Consider the following 6,015-nt stretch of genomic DNA (forward strand, 5'->3'; position numbering starts at 1 on the left):
TACCTCCTGCAGGCACAGGCCTGGGGCCTAGCCCCGCTTCCTGGGAGGGGGCACCTCGCATGGGCCCCGGGCTGAGCACAGCTCCAGAGCCCGATCTGAGCAGACAGGACCGGCCTCACGCTCCCCACGCGGCCCCCGGGGCCTCAGCTCCCGCGGGAGCTGCTTTTTCTTATCAGCCACCCAGAACTCGGCTAATCGCCTCGCATCCATCCCCACTATCTGGAGCGCGCAAGGCGGAGCGGATTTACCCTCCCCGCTCCGCGGCCACAAACAAGACCCGGGCATCGCCCACCCCGGGGCCGCCCCCTCGAGCAGCTCCTGGGCATAGGAAGGCCCCGAGCGCTCAGCTCAGCGCTCACGTTTGTTTTGGACAGACCTGACCCAGGGGGCACTTCGGGTGCACCACCGACGGCGCGGACCCCCCCGCCGCCCCCCACGCCGGTCAATCCCCGCGGTGCAGCCCCACCGCCTCCCCCCCCCTCCCCCCGGCCGCAGGAGCACTTCGCGGGGCCGTGGAGGCCACCACCTCCCGCCGCTCTTCCACGTGGGGGAGGAAAGTTGAACGCGGGCCCGACCGCGACCAAAAAAAAAAACAAGGCCTAAGTTACTTCGATAGAAAAGGTCATAAAACACACGGGAAGGCACCTCCGACGGCACAGCGGACCGGGAGCGGAGCCGTCAACCGGCGTCGGAACACGACCCGGCGCTGCACGTGTGCGGCCCCGAGCACGCGGCCGAGGCCCTGGCAGTTCCCGGGGCCGCGCCGGAGGCAGCAAAGCAGCGGGGGATCTCAGCCCAGCCCAGCCCGCCGCCAGGCCCACCATCATCCTCACATCCCCGCGGCGGAGCCGAGCAGGGACCCCCGGCATTACGCTGGAGCTCGGCGCTCACCGGCCGCGCTCCCGTCCCAGCAGCGGGGCTCGGGGCTGCGCGTCCCCACGGTGCGGGGCCGAACCGAACCCCAGCACTAAGGGTCCCGCCATGAGGTCTCGCCGTCTCCCCGCGTATCCTCCATCCCCACCTCCAGCCATGTGGAGCATCGAAAACTCCCAGGAAGGACCACGCTGCCCCCAGCTCCATCCCCCCCCGCGCCACGTGGGCCCGCCGCAGCACCGGGCCCTACCTGCGCGTGCCGCCGCCAGCCTAATGCCGCCTCCCCCGGCCCCCCCCGCTGCTATAAGAGCGGAGGGGCCGCGCCTTCCGTTTGGGGGCGGGGGCAGCGGGTGGGGCCGGCAGCGGCACCGCCTCCTTCCTCGCGCCACGTGCGCTGAGCCCCCCACGCGTGGCCCCGGCTCTCGTGCGGCCCGGCACGTACCGCCCCGTAGCGGAAAGCGCGGCCCGGGGGTGTGCGGGGGGAGCGCCGGGGCCGCCCCTCGATCCGCGCGGGTCCGCGGGAAGCGCCGTCCGCGGCCCCTGGCGGCGGTGCCTCGCCCGACATCACCCGGACCGGCTTTGTGCCGCTTGACTACGGCGCTTCCCTCATTCACCAGAACAGTTTCTGACTGTTGCTAGCCTGAGCTGGCAGGCAGCTTCCCCAGGAAGCCGCTGCGCTGCCCGTTTGTGGCGTGTCCGCGAGGATGGCATACGAGGCAGCCTCGAGCAGCCCCAGCTGCTGGCCGCGCCGCTCCGTGCCCGAACAGATGTTGTGCCCGGCACCGTGGGCTCCGAGCAGGCGGAGCTGGCTGGGTGTACATGGAGCTGGGCTCGGCTCTCACAGAGTCACGGAGTGGTTTGAGTTGGAAGGAATCCTCAAAAGCCATCTGGTCCCACTCCCCTGCAGTGCACAGGGACACCCACAGCTCCATCAGTGCTCAGAGCCCCCCCAGCCTGGCCCTGGGTGTCCGCAGGGATGGGCACCACCACCTCTCCGAGCAGCCTGTGTAGTGCCTCGCTGCCCTCAGCATAAAGAACTTTTCTTACACCCACTCTAAATCTTCCCTCTTTAAGTTGGAAACCACTTCTCCTTGTCCTATCACAACAGACCCTGCTGAAGAGTCTGTCCCCTTCTTCCCTGCAGTCCCTTTAGGTACCGACAGGCCACCACCAGGTCTCCCCAGTCTTCGCCAGCTCAGAGATGTCCAACAGCTCGAGCTCCCTCCCCATCCCGCTCCACACAGCGCTGCTGCACGGTTTGGATGCAGAATGGCGCTGCGTGGCACACGACTGAGGTTCTTGCATCAGCACCAGAGCTCCTCGTGCTCGGGGTGCAGAGCTGCAGCGGTGACGCATCGCGTGTGACAAATCCCGCACAGACGTCTGTTACTCTGAATGTTTTTCTGGAGCCGCTCTCTCCCGCAGCCTAATGAAGTTGACTGTGTTCTGGGTTTCATGCTCTGCTTTGCTTTAAAGCAGAAGTGTGGTGTAATTCACCTCAGAGCCATGGGAGGGAACGGAGGGGGGAGGCAGTGACGCTCAGCTAGAGGAGCAGGAGCAGCAGCGGGAGCTGCGATCCCTTTCACATCAAAGGGAACCACCGCTGCTCTGCACCCCCGCGAGCGTGTGCATGGGCGTGCGCTGAGCGTGTCGGGGCACTTGGTGACCGGGTGCACCCGCTGAAAGCAGAGCAAACTCACTCACCCACTTCTGAAGGACAACGCAACCCAACGAGCGAGTGGGTGGAAGGTTTTTCTTGCTCCGTCTACCTCTGAGCAACCCAGCGAGCAGGGAGAGGTCTGCCCTTATCACAAGATGGATAATAATTAAAAACGGGGAATTTGGGAGCAGACTCAAAGTGCCACTCCATGTGCAACCAGTGCCCTGCACTGCGCGCTGGGAGCGCTGCTGGCACCAAGGAGGGGTCCCCAGGGCCAGGGGATGGGGCGGGAGCAGCAGTGGGTTGGGATGGCTGCAGGATGGTGCTGCCACTGCTCCTTCATTTGCAGATGAGGGGAAAGGAGTCCTTCGTGCTCAGCACCGCCGCACTTCCGCCTCCTTTAGGAGATGGATTTAGTATTAATCCCTTCAGGAATTTTTTCTTCTTCTGAGGAAAACAGGATATTGTTTCAGGATATTGGGCAACAAAGCTGCCCTTTAACAGCAGCTATAAGCAGCCTTGCCGTCCTCACTGCTGGCTGCATTCGCTGTTAATCGAGTTTAAGATTTGGTACTGCTGATGCGCTTCCAGAGAGAGGTCAGAGCAGAGCAATTCGAGTTCAGGATTTCTGTATCCCATTGTAAACATTAAGGGCCTGTAGTAACCTCAAAATATAATCGCTAGCTTTGGTTTCCATTGGAAGTAATGTCTCTAGCAGCTGCAATTTCAGCCCTCCCGTCTTTGTCAGAGTGTGTGTCCTGCTTGATAAGAGAGGCAACAACGGGAGTCAAATCCAGGAACTATTGGAAATCTCCTGGGAAAGCCTGCCCTTCTGAGATATCCATCGGCTTCCTGACGGCTTTGGAAAGGTTTTCTGAACTTTTAGGTTCACATTTCTCACCCCACCTCCAGGCCCTGAGGTTACCCACCCCAGCAGCCCTGGGACAATGGCCGTGGAAGAGAAGGCGTCGGAGCAGTCCCTGGGGACCGGCAGCTCTGCCTCTGATGGATGACAAAGGCGTGTCATTGTTTAGGGCTGTGCTACAACTGCTGTCGTTGTTTAGAATACAACGTGTCTTAGGAAGAAATTGTTGATAAAATGTTTAAAATTGCCACTCATGATCAATAGAAAATCCCTGCAATTGCCCTGACCTTCACGCTGCGCATGCAGTGATCCACGTGGCCGGGAGCAGGGTGCTCTCCTCTGTGCACTGCCCAGACATGAAGGATCCTCAGCCACGTGCAGACGTCACAGCGGGTGCTAAGGGACATCGCACACAGTGCAGTCCCGCTGTGCCCCCCACTCTGTGCCCATTCCTCACCTCTCAAGTTCAGAGTGCTCAAGCTGTTCTCCCGGGGCCGCTGCTGCACAGCGTATGCCAGCTTGCTGCCTCCTGCCAAGAAGTTTATCTGGCACAAGAAATAGCATCTGTTCCTCCTCTCATGCCGTCCTTGCAGCCAGAGGGAGGTGGTGGTGCTTGGTGTACTTTCAGTGCTAGCTCCTGCTCCATGGGGACTTGGAAGGCCTCTGTGTGCTGCGGGGCTGCCAGCCCTACTGCAGCTTGCTGCTCCCAGTGCAGCTCCCTGAGTGCTGGCTGCTCAACAGGTCCCCACTCTGGCATTCCTCCCGCCTGCAGGGGGTGGCGGGGGCTCACAGGGGATCAGAGCCCACCTGGAGGTGAATCACACCCTGGGCTGGAACGTGGCAGAGCCCCAGGATGCGGCACCATGCTGGTGTGGGGCACTGGGACCCATCCTCGGGGTGACGCTGCAGAGGGGCACCGCACTACAGCCCCACCTCACTCCCATCCCTTCACACTGGGGTCAGTGCCTCGGGGACACCCAAACCGGTCCAACTGGTGCAGGGTCCGGTTCTGCAGAGCAGGGGGGCCTGGCCAGGTCTCAGCGTTCTCCCGCAGGATTTTGCTGTCCCAGAACATGCTGTTTTAATGACTTTATTCCTGTTCTTGGGGTGGGGAGGAAGAGGTGGGGGCTCTGCAAATCATTTAACAACATCCCACTTGAAATGACTTCATGTGTCAATAGCACTGCCTCACCTGCCTTGTCCTCTCCCTTCTACCCCTGTCCACAGAGCCTGTGTCATTTTCCTGTGACCCACAGCTGCTGCCAGTGGCGTCCATTGCCATGATGGCATCGCTGGGATCAGCCCCCACCGCCTCCTCCTTGGGTTCCTGCCCTGTTCCTGCGAGGATGGTAAATGTGGTTATTCACATGATGATCTCAGGGCAGTCTCACCACAGGGAAAATCTGGAGCTCCAGGCGGCTCTCCAGCTCTGGTCCCACGCTGCAGCAGCTGTTTCCCTGGGACGTTGCACAACGCCTGATTTCTCTGCGTATTACTTGGTATTTTCAGTTCTGCATCATCTTCGGGGAGCTCAGTGCGCTGTCAGAGCTCTGGAGCAGACGAGGACAAACCTCAGGGCCTCGGGGCACGCAGCAGGACGAGCCCAGGGCCTGCCCTGCATGGCAGCACTGCCAGCACGGTCCCGGGACATCGCTGCCGTGTGAGTCCCCAGGAGGCAGCGGGTGCCAAGCCAAGGGCCAGAGTGCAGGAGCTGAGGAGACAAAACACAGCCGCCAATATTTGTTCTGAAACCTGCCCAGAATTTCTTTGGCCTCAGTGAGACTGAGGATTATTTTCCTTAAGTATTTTTAAACTTGGAGCCTGGCAAGAGCCAGAGGGCTGGGATTTCCTGGCCTGGGTGGATGAGAGGAGCCTACTCCTTCCACACCATATGGGAAGTGTTGGCTACCTGCGTGGGGTGACCAAGGGTGGCCAGGCTGGCAGGAGCCTTGGGAAGGAAGGCACCTGCAGCCCTGGGGCCCTGTGCATGCTCCCATGGCCAGCAGCAGGGCCAGTCCTGTCCTCACAGCGGGCACCCTCTCTGCCAGGATGGGACCAGGGCTGCTCCGTGCCCATGTGACAGCCAGGAGGGGAAGGCAGCAGCCATGGGGTCAGGGACATGCTCATTTCCCCACGCCGGTCAGGGGGATGCAGAGCCCCATGGGCAACCACACAAGGCAGCTCTGGAGCTGCTAGAGCCACTTTCACACCCATGGAGTGAGAGTGGCCAGGCTTCTGAGGTTGAGTGAGGTCACGGGGACCTAACATGGACTTTGCTCTGTGCATTTGTTCCCCTGCCTGCCCACCCAGGTGCCCCAATGCCGCTCACTGACAACAATATGGCAGCAGCAGGGTGCTGGGGTGGAGCAGCACTGTCCCAGCACCCCACTGCTCACCCCTGGCTATATGGGTGTGAGCAGTGGAAGGAAAGCCCCAACCATGCTGCCCCTGCTGTGCTCTGTGCGCTGGCAGCTCCCTCAGCTGTGTGTATCGGCGCTGCTCTCCTGGCCATCCCCTTGCTGGCAGGGTTTGGCAGTGGGACAGCCACGTTTTGCTCCCATTCAGCACCGGTGAGCACGCGTCCTATTGTGTGCATGTGTAAATACACAGATGTGTT

General features: G+C 61.4%; 1 protein-coding gene across 1 annotated transcript in view; it reads right to left on the reverse strand.

The window, feature by feature from the left end:
* Positions 1–1,250, reverse strand: part of SLC16A1 (solute carrier family 16 member 1) — a 15,497-nt gene extending 14,247 nt beyond the window's left edge. The window contains exon 1 of the mRNA XM_021377325.1: positions 1,124–1,250. The gene's annotated coding sequence lies outside the window, so the exon portion shown is untranslated. The remainder of the gene's footprint in view (positions 1–1,123) is intronic.

Source organism: Numida meleagris, chromosome 25, assembly GCF_002078875.1.
Source record: "Numida meleagris isolate 19003 breed g44 Domestic line chromosome 25, NumMel1.0, whole genome shotgun sequence".
In the NCBI taxonomy this organism is placed as follows: domain Eukaryota; kingdom Metazoa; phylum Chordata; class Aves; order Galliformes; family Numididae; genus Numida; species Numida meleagris.